Raw genomic sequence first — 11,762 nt, 5'->3', positions numbered from 1 at the left:
CAGCCAGGTGCTCCACGATGTCGGGTTATCCATAGCCAGGCCTCGCAGGGTGGTTTCCAGGTCCTGGTTGAGCCTCTCCGTCTGACCATTGGACTGTGGGTGAAACCCAGAGGAGAGGCTGGCAGTGGCTCCGATGACCTTGCAGAACCCGTGCCACACTCGGGAGGAGAACTGGGGCCCTCGGTCTGAGACGATGTCCTGTGGAAGACCAAAGACTCGGAAGACATGATTAAACAAAAGTTTCGCAGTTTCAAGAGCAGAGGGGAGTTTGCACAGTGGTATGAAGCGGCAGGCCTTGGAGAATCTGTCAACTAAGACCAAAATGACCGTGTTACCTTGTGACTCAGGGAGACCCGTGATAAAGTCGACTGCCACGTGGGACCAGGGACGCCGGGGAATGGTCAGAGGATGCAGGAGACCCTGGGGACGCTGTCGTGGGTTCTTGGTTCTGGTGCAAACCTCACAGGACAGGACAAATGACCTTACTTCCTTCTCCATGTTAGGCCACCAGAAGCGTCTTTTCAGGAAGTCCAGGGTCCTCCGAGCTCCCGGGTGGGCGGTGAGAGGGGAAGAGTGACCCCACTGGAGAACCTTGGCCCGGGCTTGATGTGGGACGTACAAGAGGCCTGGTGGCCCCGTCCCAGGACCGGGGTCCTGGCGTTGGGCTCGTCGGACAGCCTCCTCAATACCCCAGCGGACAGGGGCCACAATCCGGGACACAGGGATAATAGGCCCGACTTCATTCTCCCTGTTAGTGGCAGAGAACAGTCTGGACAGTGCGTCAGGTTTGGTGTTCTTGGAGCCGGGGCGGTATGAGAGGGTGAAGTCAAACCGACTGAAAAACAGGGCCCACCTAGCCTGTCGAGGGTTCAGTCTCTTGGCTTGCTGGAGGTACTCCAGGTTCTTGTGGTCAGTCCAAACCAGGAATGGATGTTGTGCTCCCTCCAGCCAGTGCCTCCACTCCTCAAGGGCCAGTTTGACCGCTAGCAGTTCTCGATCCCCCACATCGTACCGGGACTCAGCAGGACTCAGGCGGTGGGAGAAGTAAGCGCAGGGGTGCAGCTTTCCTTCCGAACGTTGAGAGAGCACCGCGCCGACACCACTGTCCGAGGCGTCCACCTCCACGATGAATGGTTGGGAGGTGTCCGGGAGAACCAGAATGGGTGCCGTGCAGAAGCGGTCCTTGAGGTCTTTGAACGCCTTTTCTGCCTGAGGAGACCAGCCATAAGATCCACCTGTCCCTTTGGTGAGGTCTGACATGGGTGCTGCCACAGAACTGAAGTTCCTGATGAACTTGCGGTAGAAGTTAGCGAATCCTAAGAACCGCTGAACCTCCTTAACGGACTTGGGAGTAGGCCAATCCCGGACGGCCAGGGTCTTGGCAGGGTCCATTTGGAGTTGGCCTGTCCGTACAATAAATCCCAGAAAGGAGACCTCGGGAACATGAAATTCGCATTTCTGGGCCTTGGCGAACAGATTGTTCTGTAGCAGCCTCTGGAGAACCTGGCGGACATGGTGGCGGTGCTCCTGCATGGTCTTGGAAAAGATAAGGATGTCGTCGAGGTAGACAAAAACGTATAGGTTAATCATGTCCCTTAAGACGTCGTTGATTAGGGCCTGAAAAACAGCTGGTGCGTTGGTGAGTCCGAAGGGCATCACCTGGTATTCGTAGTGCCCAGACGGGGTGTTAAAGGCAGTCTTCCACTCGTCTCCCTGTCGGATACGGATGAGGTGGTATGCGTTCCGTAGGTCCAACTTGGTGAAGACGGTGGCGCCTTGGAGCAGGTCGAAAGCTGTGGACATCAGCGGAAGGGGATATCGGTTGCGCACAGTGATCTTATTCAGGCCCCTGTAATCAATACATGGTCGGAGCCCCCCATCCTTCTTGCCGACAAAGAAGAAGCCGGCTCCAGCAGGTGAAGTGGAGGGTCGAATAAACCCAGAGACCAGGGCATCTTTGAGGTATTCCTCCATGGCCTTGCGTTCTGGCTGAGAGAGTGAAAACAGTCTGCCACGAGGAGGGGTAGTCCCAGGGAGCAAGTCGATGGCACAGTCGTAGGCCCGGTGCGGAGGAAGAACGGCGGCCCTGCTCTTGCTGAATACCTCCTTGAGATCCCAGTACTCTGTGGGAACTTGAGATAACTCGGTGAGATCAGGGGGCTCGGCAGGAGACACAGGAGAGCTAGAGAGCAGACAAGAGGCATGGCATGCAGGGCCCCATTCCACAACCTGGCTTGTTACCCAGTCTATGCGAGGGTTGTGGCGAGTAAGCCAAGGAAGGCCTAGAATAACTGGGAACTCAGGTGAAGGAATCAGGTGCAGGGATATTTCTTCCTTGTGACCTTGAGACTGGAGGAAAACTGGAGAAGTAACTTGGGTGACTCTTCCATCACCTAACGCTTGGCCATCGAGGGCAGACACAGACAGTGGGACTTCAAGAGGTGCAGTCGGAATATTGATGCTTTGGGCGAAGTGAATATCCATAAAGTTCCCAGCCGCCCCTGAGTCTATCAAAGCTTGACAAGAGTGGACAGACTCACCCCAGGAGATGGAGACCGGGATGTAGATTCCTTGGCCAGGGAGTCCGGGAGAGAGGGTAGGCCCCGTCACAACCCTCCCTCGGCTGGACGGGGCGGTCCTTTTCCCAAGAGTTCGGGACATGATGCTCGGAAGTGACCAGGCTTGCCACAGTAGATGCAGCACTTGTCCCTCCTTCTGCGCTCCCTCTCAGATGCGGAGAGGCGAGTACGACCCACTTGCATGGGTTCTGGACAGTCATTGAAGGAGGTAGACGGTCTCCAGGTAGAGGTAGGGAGGCTGGGGGGGCTCAAGGCTTGGTGGCGTTCTCTCATCCTGTTGTCCAGACGAATAGCATGTGAGATGAGGGTTTCGAGGTCACTTGGGCATCCAATAGAGGCCAGACCGTCCTTGATGGGGTCAGACAGACCATGGTGGAAGGCTGACACCAGGGCAGTCTCGTTCCATCCACTTACTGCTGCGAGTGTTCGGAACGAGATGGCGTAATCTGCGACGCTTCCTCCTTGCCGGATGGACATGAGCTTTCGGGCTGCGTCGGTACTGATGTCTGCCTGATCGAAGACCCGAAGCATCTCTTCAGAAAACAGCTGGAAATCAAAGCACTCAGGTCCCTGTCTTTGCCAGATAGCAGTAGCCCAGGCTCGCGCCTTACCAGCTAATAAGGTGATCACAAAGGCAATCTTGCGGCGATCCGTAGTGTAGGTGGTAGGCTGAAGCTCAAAGGTGAGTTGACACTGGGTAAGGAACTCTCGGCACTCACTGTGCTTGCCGTCATACCTCTGTGGTGCAGGAAGGCTGGGTTCGCGAGGTGAAGAAGGCAGCATTGCAGGAGGCACTGGAGCAGGAGTGGGAGCTGGATCAGGAGCAGGAACTGGATCAGGAGCAGGAGATGCAGGCAGAGATGTCAGCTGTGCCAGGGTTTTCCCAATTTGCTGAAGCAGTTCCTCGTGGCGAGCGAGGGCCTCACGTTGGCTGGTGAGCGTACGTCCATGAGCGTCCATGGTCGCTCCGAAGCGTGTCAAAGCTGCCATAATTCCCTGAAGGTTGGCCGGGTAGACAGTTGAAGCAGCCTCTGCTGAGTCGGTCATGACGGAGTCTTTCTGTTAGGGTTTTGCTGGGATTCGAACCTGGTTCGTTGGTGTGATAATCCAGCAAACCCCCACTAGGCCACCAGGGGGATGACTCAAATGCAGAGGCGTGAGGCGGAAGTAGAAAAAGAATCAAAAGGTTTATTTAAACTATATACACTATATACAGGGCAAAACAAAAGACAAAAAAAAACCAAAGAGTATAATCCAAAAGAAAAGCAAAGTGCAAAAATTCAAAAGCTAAGAAGATCAAAAAACACAGTACAAAGGAAACTGGAGATAAACATAACAGCACAAAGACTCCGTGACAAGAGGACTGAACTCAGGGGTATAAATAGACAAACTAATTAAGGACACAGGTGAAGATAATTAGGCAATTAACACAAACACAAGACACAGGAACAGTGGCGGCCTCTAGAGGCCAAAATAAACACGACATGAAAAGGAAATAACAGCGGCCTCTAGAGGCCAAAACAGTCCTAGTCCTAACAGGTCCATATGTATTTGGATACAGACACAAATTTTGTTTTTGTACCTGTTTACTGAAACATATTCAAGTTATTGTTATATAATGGACATAAAGTCCAGACTTTCAGCTTTCATTTGAGGGTATCCACATTAAAATTGGATGAAGGATTTAGGAGTTTCAGCTCCTTAACATGTGCCACCCTGTTTTTAAAGGGACCAAAAGTAATTGGACAATTAACTCAAAGGCTATTTCATGGGCAGGTGTGGGAAATTCCTTCGTTATGTCATTCTCAATTAAGCAGATGAAAGGCCTGGAGTTGATTTGAGGTGTGGTGCTTGCATTTGGAAGATTTTGCTGTGAAGAAAACATGCGGTCAAAGGAGCTCTCCATGCAGGTGAAACAAGCCATCCTTAAGCTGCGAAAACAGAAAAAAACCATCTGAGAAATTGCTACAATATTAGGAGTGGCAAAATCTACAGTTTGGTACATCCTGAGAAAGAAAGAAAGCACTGGTGAACTCATCAATGCAAAAAGACCTGGACACTCACAGAAGACAACAGTAGTGGATGATCACAGAATAATTTCCATGGTGAAGAGAAACCCCGTCACAACAGCCAACCAAGTGAACAACACTCTCCAGGAGGTAGGCGTATCACTATCCAAATCTACCATAAAGAGAAGACTGCATGAAAGTAAATACAGAGGGTTCACTGCATGGTGCAAGCCACTCATAAGCCTCAAGAATAAAAAGGCTAGATTGGACTTTGCTAAAAAACATCTAAAAAAGCCAGCACAGTTCTGGAAGAACATTCTTTGGACAGATGAAACCAAGATCAACCTCAACCAGAATGATGGAAAGAAAAAAGTATGGTGAAGGCGTGGTACAGCTCATGATCCAAAGCATACCACATCATCTGTAAAACACGGCGGAGGCTGTGTGATGGCTTGGGCATGCATGGCTGCCAGTGGCACTGGGTCACTAGTGTTTCTGATGTGGTGACACAGGACAGAAGCAGCCGGATGAATTCTGAGGTATTCAGAGACATACTGTGTGCTCAAATCCAGCCAAATTGATTGGCCGGCGTTTCATAATACAGATGGACAATGACCCAAAACATAAAGCCAAAGCAACCCAGGAGTTTATTAAAGCAAAGAAGTGGAATATTCTTGAATGGCCAAGTCAGTCACCTGATCTCAACCCAATTGAGCATGCATTTCACTTGTTAAAGACTAAACTTCAGACAGAAAGGCCCACAAACAAACAGCAACTGAAAACCGCTGCAGTAAAGGCCTGGCAGAGCATTAAAAAGGAGGAAACGCAGCGTCTAATGATGTCCATGAGTTCAAGACTTCAGGCAGTCATTGCCAACAAAGGGTTTTCAACCAAGTCTTAGAAATGAACATTTTATTTACAATTCTTTAATTTGTCCAATTACTTTTGAGCCCCTGAAATGAAGGGATTGTGTTTAAAAAATGCTTTAGTTCCTCACATTTTTATGCAATAATTTTGTTCAACCCACTGAATTAAAGCTGAAAGTCTGAACTTCAACTGCATCTGAATTGTTTTGTTCACAATTCATTGTGGTAATGTACAGAACCAAAATTAGAAAAATGTTGCCTCTGTCCAAGGCCGAATCCCATTTCACCCCTTGGACCAACCCCTTGGCCCTTCCCCTCCATTTTGCGTGTTCACGTGAAGGGGTAGGGGTATCCCAATCCCAGTTAACGCGGAGGGGTAGGGGAAGGGGTAGGGCTTCTGTACCCCTCCAAACGGAGATTTTCCTGGAGCTGACTCCGAACGAAGGGGTTTGAGTGATTTCCCACAATGCCATGCGGATTTCAGCGAGATTTCATGCGGATTTCAGAAAGATGGCGGTTCCCGCGGCGAAAGATTGTCATAAATGTATTTTCTCCATTATTTATGTGTTTTAAGTTGTTATCCAGAGGAAACACGCCACTTGATTCGCTTTCGAGCTGAGAATGAGCAGCGATTTCTGAAATCCAAGCTGCTGCTAAAAAGCTTTGGGAGTGAGTATTGTTTTCGGTTGCTTGACTGCGTACGTTTTGTTCTGTTATTCTCACTTTTATTGTTTACATGAGTGTTCTGACACCTCATTCTGTCGGATGTGGTGCACGAAGCGCCAAAGATATCCCATTCAGTGGTGTTAGTTAACAAATCACACCCTGCCAGCAGAGATTTCTGGCTCTGACTGTAGCGGCTGGTCGCAGCCAATGACGCATTTGGTCGCGTTTTGCTAACGTAAACGCTGACAGAGGTACGCGATGACGTATGCGATCGTTGAAGGGCTATCCCAATACGTAAGGGTTGAATTTCAAGCCCTATCCCTTGTAGCTCAGTTTCAAGGGGAAGGGCCAAGGGGAAGGGAGAGGGGAAGGGGGAGGGGTAGGGGTAGAAATTAGAATTGGGATTGGGCCCAAATATTTATGGACCCAACTGTAAATCCATCAGGAGAGATCCAGGGCTCCACCGCTGCTCCTCAATAAGAGTCTCGACAGAAAGATCTGTGCTAATTAATCCCACAGTGTGACCCGAAATAAACTGAATCGTGCCGATTAGTTAGAACACAAACATCCAAAGAAGTGAGCAGAATAAACAGGCGAGTTAGCAGGTGAACACAGGTGTCAGAAGCATGTTTAATGTGGGGGGGACACATTGGTGGGGGGTTTGGGGGTCCTCTCCCAGAAAAGTTTTAATTAATTAAATGTCATTTCCTGCATTCTGGTGTATTTTTAACAGGTTGTTAAACACCTAATTTTATCTACAAAAGTCACTTAATTCAGTGACTATTTTAGAGACTCAACAATACGTCCTCATTCAACAACTAGTCCATATATTCATCAGCATGTTTTTAAACCCACTGCTCTGCCTAAGATAATAAGATGAATGTGAGACAATTTATCACCAACAATGACTTTATGGGTGCATTTTACTTTTTATTTTGTGTTTCCTTTATTTAGTTTTATATGTAACACAACATGCCACTGTGCCAAGCAATAGTGACACTCAACTGTATGTTTAAAAACAAGAATATTCATAATTTCATACAATAAACAGGCATGACATGGTATCATGCAAACTTCATAACACAAAATCACACTGTGTCAAGCAACAGTGACATAAAAAATAACTTTACACAATGAACAGGTGCAATTTTGTTAACCACCAACAGTGACTTTAGTGGGTGCATTTTACTTTTTTCCGATTTAGTGATGTAACAAAAATGACATGGCATCATGCAGTCTTCATAACACAAAATTACACTCTGTCAAGCAATGACGCATAAAAGAGAACGTCACACAATGAACAAGTGCAGTTGTGTCAACCTACCGTACATGCAATGGTGGTACTACAGTAACATTTACAGATTAGTATAACAGATAGATTTATAGATATAACTCCTTCTTACATTGGTGCCACCACAATTTCTACCACTTCATAAACTTTTATCCCCCTTTCCATCACAATCCACCTGGGATAATATCCATCTCTCTCTATTCCTTCCCCATACACTGATTTCCCATGTTACTTTCCAGAAAACTGGCAAAGACCAGACAAAACAAGTTCTTCAAATCACGACAGGGAATCAATAAATATCATCAGACAGACTTGACCTCATTCTTGGCATTACAGTAAGGCAGGCCTACTGGGTTTGAATTAAATGATAGCTAACATTAAGCTAACTGAGACATCTAACATTGACTAGCCACCTAACTGCACTAACATTTCCATCAGGACAAAAAAAAAAAAAACCTGTTCTGTGGGGAAATTTTGACTGACTTTCCGCTTCTTTGTAAAGAATGTCCTTATATCCATTGTGTCTGGGGAGGGAGCAAATACTGCAAACAATTCATCATCAACCAAGAATACCCCATTAGGCTAAGCTTATTTAATTGTTTAGTTGAACATTAATTTAACGTGGCCTAGGGTTAATTCTGAGGGCATATAACAAAAGAATAAGGTTTCAGCAAAAGCTAGACGTTGTGAGGTGGCAATGGGGATGACGTCACCTTCTCCACTTTCGAGCAGCTGCACCAAAATGCACCGGCGCGGGAACCGGGGGTGCGGCAGCACCCCCTGGTGGTGGACCCTCAAAACTGACATGAACATAAAACAAAACTTACGTGAAAATATATTTGTTTATTTATTTGTTTTCATTTGGCTCTGCTGATTTTATATATCATGTTTTAGATGTAGGATGATGAGGGCTACATTTTAGTTATTTAAAAAAGGATTTAATTAAAACTTATAACTTAATATGCAGCCTAGTGGACCATCAGAATTTTTTTTTTGTCGTGACGTTGACGTTCAGCTTTTCAGCGCGCGAAATTACAACAGGAAGCGAGTACGAGTCGACCGTCTGTAGAGAAGAGTTAGTTAGTTGATACTTAATAGTTACTATGTCTCAGAAGAGAACCGTGTGGATTTAAGTGGAATAATTGCGAGAAGTCATATGATCAAGACAGCGTTTTAAGGTAAGGCCATTTGGTTATTAATTTTGCCCGCTGTGTCGTGTTCACTTGAGCCTATTTGGTATGCCTTGAACAAGTGCAGGTGTTGCTAGCATCGTGCTTTGAAGTTGACTCAGATGTAACTACAGTCTTAAAAAATGTTCGTTTAAAACGGTGTGTCCATGCTCATCATGTTTTACTTTTCTTAATGGAGAGTGTGAAATACCGCTGCATCACTTTTATGAGTGATTTTTGCAATAGAACACTAAGTTAGTGTCACTAACCCATAGTAGTAGGATGAGTGGGTTCATGGATTTCGGTCTGTTGATTGAGAGAACCATGGTGTTTGTGTTGTTCCAGCGAGAGTGTTGTTCTGTTTCGTGTGTGTGTGTGTGTGTGTGTGTGTGCGCGCGCGACTAACTACTGTATTTGAAATGCACACTCGCTTGACTGGATCTGGGTATGTAAGGCTGTAATCGGGTGGAATCCGCGTCTCCTTCAGTTTATCTAGAGCAGATGTAAAACCTGCGACTGTTAAACCACAGCTGTGCGCTTCTGCTTCTAAAATAACCTGTCCTTCGTAATCATGTTAACTGAGAATTGTCATTGACAGACAGGCTTCAGATTCGTCCGTCATCACTCAAAAAAAAAAAAAAACGTCGTTTTTAACGGATTAGGCCTATAAGTAGTAGGCAGTTTAACGAAATATTGCAATTGCAAGCTTAAAAGGATTTCGGACGCCTGATTGGTTAAAATGCAGGAAATTGCATCTAATGGCCCTTTTCCACTAAGGAGTCCGTGTAGAACACTCTCATGTCAGTTCCGATCTTCGAGCCAGCGCACGTCGAAATTAATAAAGCTTATTATCTGTTCAGCACAGGGGCCACAACAGGGGCCAGGAGCAATTTTACAGGGGCACTGGCCCCCCCTGGCCCCCGTTTAAAACCGCCTATGGTTATTAATTTTGCCCGCTGTGTCGTGTTCACTTGATCCTATTTGGTATGCCTTGAACAAGTGCAGGTGTTGCTAGCATCGTGCTTTGAAGTTGACTCAGATGTAACTACAGTCTTAAAAAATGTTCGTTTAAAATGGTGTGTCCATGCTCATCATGTTTTACTTTTCTTAATGGAGAGTGTGAAATACCGCTGCATCACTTTTATGAGTGATTTTTGCAAGAGAACACTAAGTTAGTGTCACTAACCCATAGTAGTAGGATGAGTGGGTTCATGGATTTCGGTCTGTTGATTGAGAGAACCATGGTGTTTGTGTTGTTCCAGCGAGAGTGTTGTTCTGTTTCGTGTGTGTGTGTGTGTGTGTGTGTGTGTGTGTGCGACTAACTACTGTATTTGAAATGCACACTCGCTTGACTGGATCTGGGTATGTAAGGCTGTAATCGGGTGGAATCCGCGTCTCCTTCAGTTTATCTAGAGCAGATGTAAAACCTGCGACTGTTAAACCACAGCTGTGCGCTTCTGCTTCTAAAATAACCTGTCCTTCGTAATCGTGTTAACTGAGAATTGTCATTGACAGACAGGCTTCAGATTCTTCCGTCATCACTCAAAAAAAAAAAAAAAAAAAAACAACGTCGTTTTTAACGGATTAGGCCTATAAGTAGTAGGCAGTTTAACGAAATATTGCAATTGCAAGCTTAAAAGGATTTCGGACGCCTGATTGGTTAAAATGCAGGAAATTGCATCTAATGGCCCTTTTCCACTAAGGAGTCCGTGTAGAACACTCTGTCATGTCAGTTCCGATCTTCGAGCCAGCGCACGTCGAAATTAATAAAGCTTATTATCTGTTCAGCACAGGGGCCACAACAGGGGCCAGGAGCAATTTTACAGGGGCACTGCCCCCCCCTGGCCCCCGTTTAAAACCGCCTATGGTTATTAATTTTGCCCGCTGTGTCGTGTTCACTTGATCCTATTTGGTATGCCTTGAACAAGTGCAGGTGTTGCTAGCATCGTGCTTTGAAGTTGACTCAGATGTAACTACAGTCTTAAAAAACGTTCGTTTAAAACGGTGTGTCCATGCTCATCATGTTTTACTTTTCTTAATGGAGAGTGTGAAATACCGCTGCATCACTTTTATGAGTGATTTTTGCAATAGAACACTAAGTTAGTGTCACTAACCCATAGTAGTAGGATGAGTGGGTTCATGGATTTCGGTCTGTTGATTGAGAGAACCATGGTGTTTGTGTTGTTCCAGCGAGAGTGTTGTTCTGTTTCATGTGTGTGTGTGCGACTAACTACTGTATTTGAAATGCACACTCGCTTGACTGGATCTGGGTATGTAAGGCTGTAATCGGGTGGAATCCGCGTCTCTTTCAGTTTATCTAGAGCAGATGTAAAACCTGCGACTGTTAAACCACAGCTGTGCGCTTCTGCTTCTAAAATAACCTGTCCTTCGTAATCGTGTTAACTGAGAATTGTCATTGACAGACAGGCTTCAGATTCTTCCGTCATCACTCAAAAAAAAAAACAACGTCGTTTTTAACGGATTAGGCCTATAAGTAGTAGGCAGTTTAACGAAATATTGCAATTGCAAGCTTAAAAGGATTTCGGACGCCTGATTGGTTAAAATGCAGGAAATTGCATCTAAGAAATACAAAATTTTCTGGGGGAGGACCCCCAGACCCCCCTTCAAAAAAATGTCCCAGGTCACGTCACAGCACCCCCTGCCGACAATGTCTTCCCGCGCCGTTGCCAAAATGTCTGTGCTCGCGCTGAGATTCCCTCGCGCGCGGTGAGTTTTTGTCGGGAACGCCCGGAAAACCCGGAGTGGATTTTCAGTGGTCTGTGTATTCTCTTATCGATCAAGTGGAATGGATTCTTTCACGAAGCAATAGAAACGGCGCTGGGTGAACTAATATTTTATGTTAAATGTGGGAGGGTCCAAACGAAGAATTATGAAATGTGAAGGGGACACGCCCCCTTTACATTCAGTGGTGGCGACGCCCATGGGTGAACAGAGTTCAGTGAAAAAACCCTATCAGTCACATTCAGATTCCACCTTTATAACTTTATAGTCATGTGACAAGTTTCATCAGCTCTGTCCTATAAACGCAATGCCCTTATATTTTAATACTTGTTAACTATAAAATAACGTTAAAAGAGGCGATTTCAGCACAGAGATTTATGATAGCAAATGAAACAAGTCACTGTATAATCACTCCAATATCCTGTGACAATGTACAGTAT

The sequence above is a fragment of the Neoarius graeffei genome, chromosome 5 (genome assembly GCF_027579695.1).
Source record: "Neoarius graeffei isolate fNeoGra1 chromosome 5, fNeoGra1.pri, whole genome shotgun sequence".
Lineage (NCBI taxonomy): Eukaryota > Metazoa > Chordata > Actinopteri > Siluriformes > Ariidae > Neoarius > Neoarius graeffei.
Note: the sequence above shows the minus strand (reverse complement) of the source record.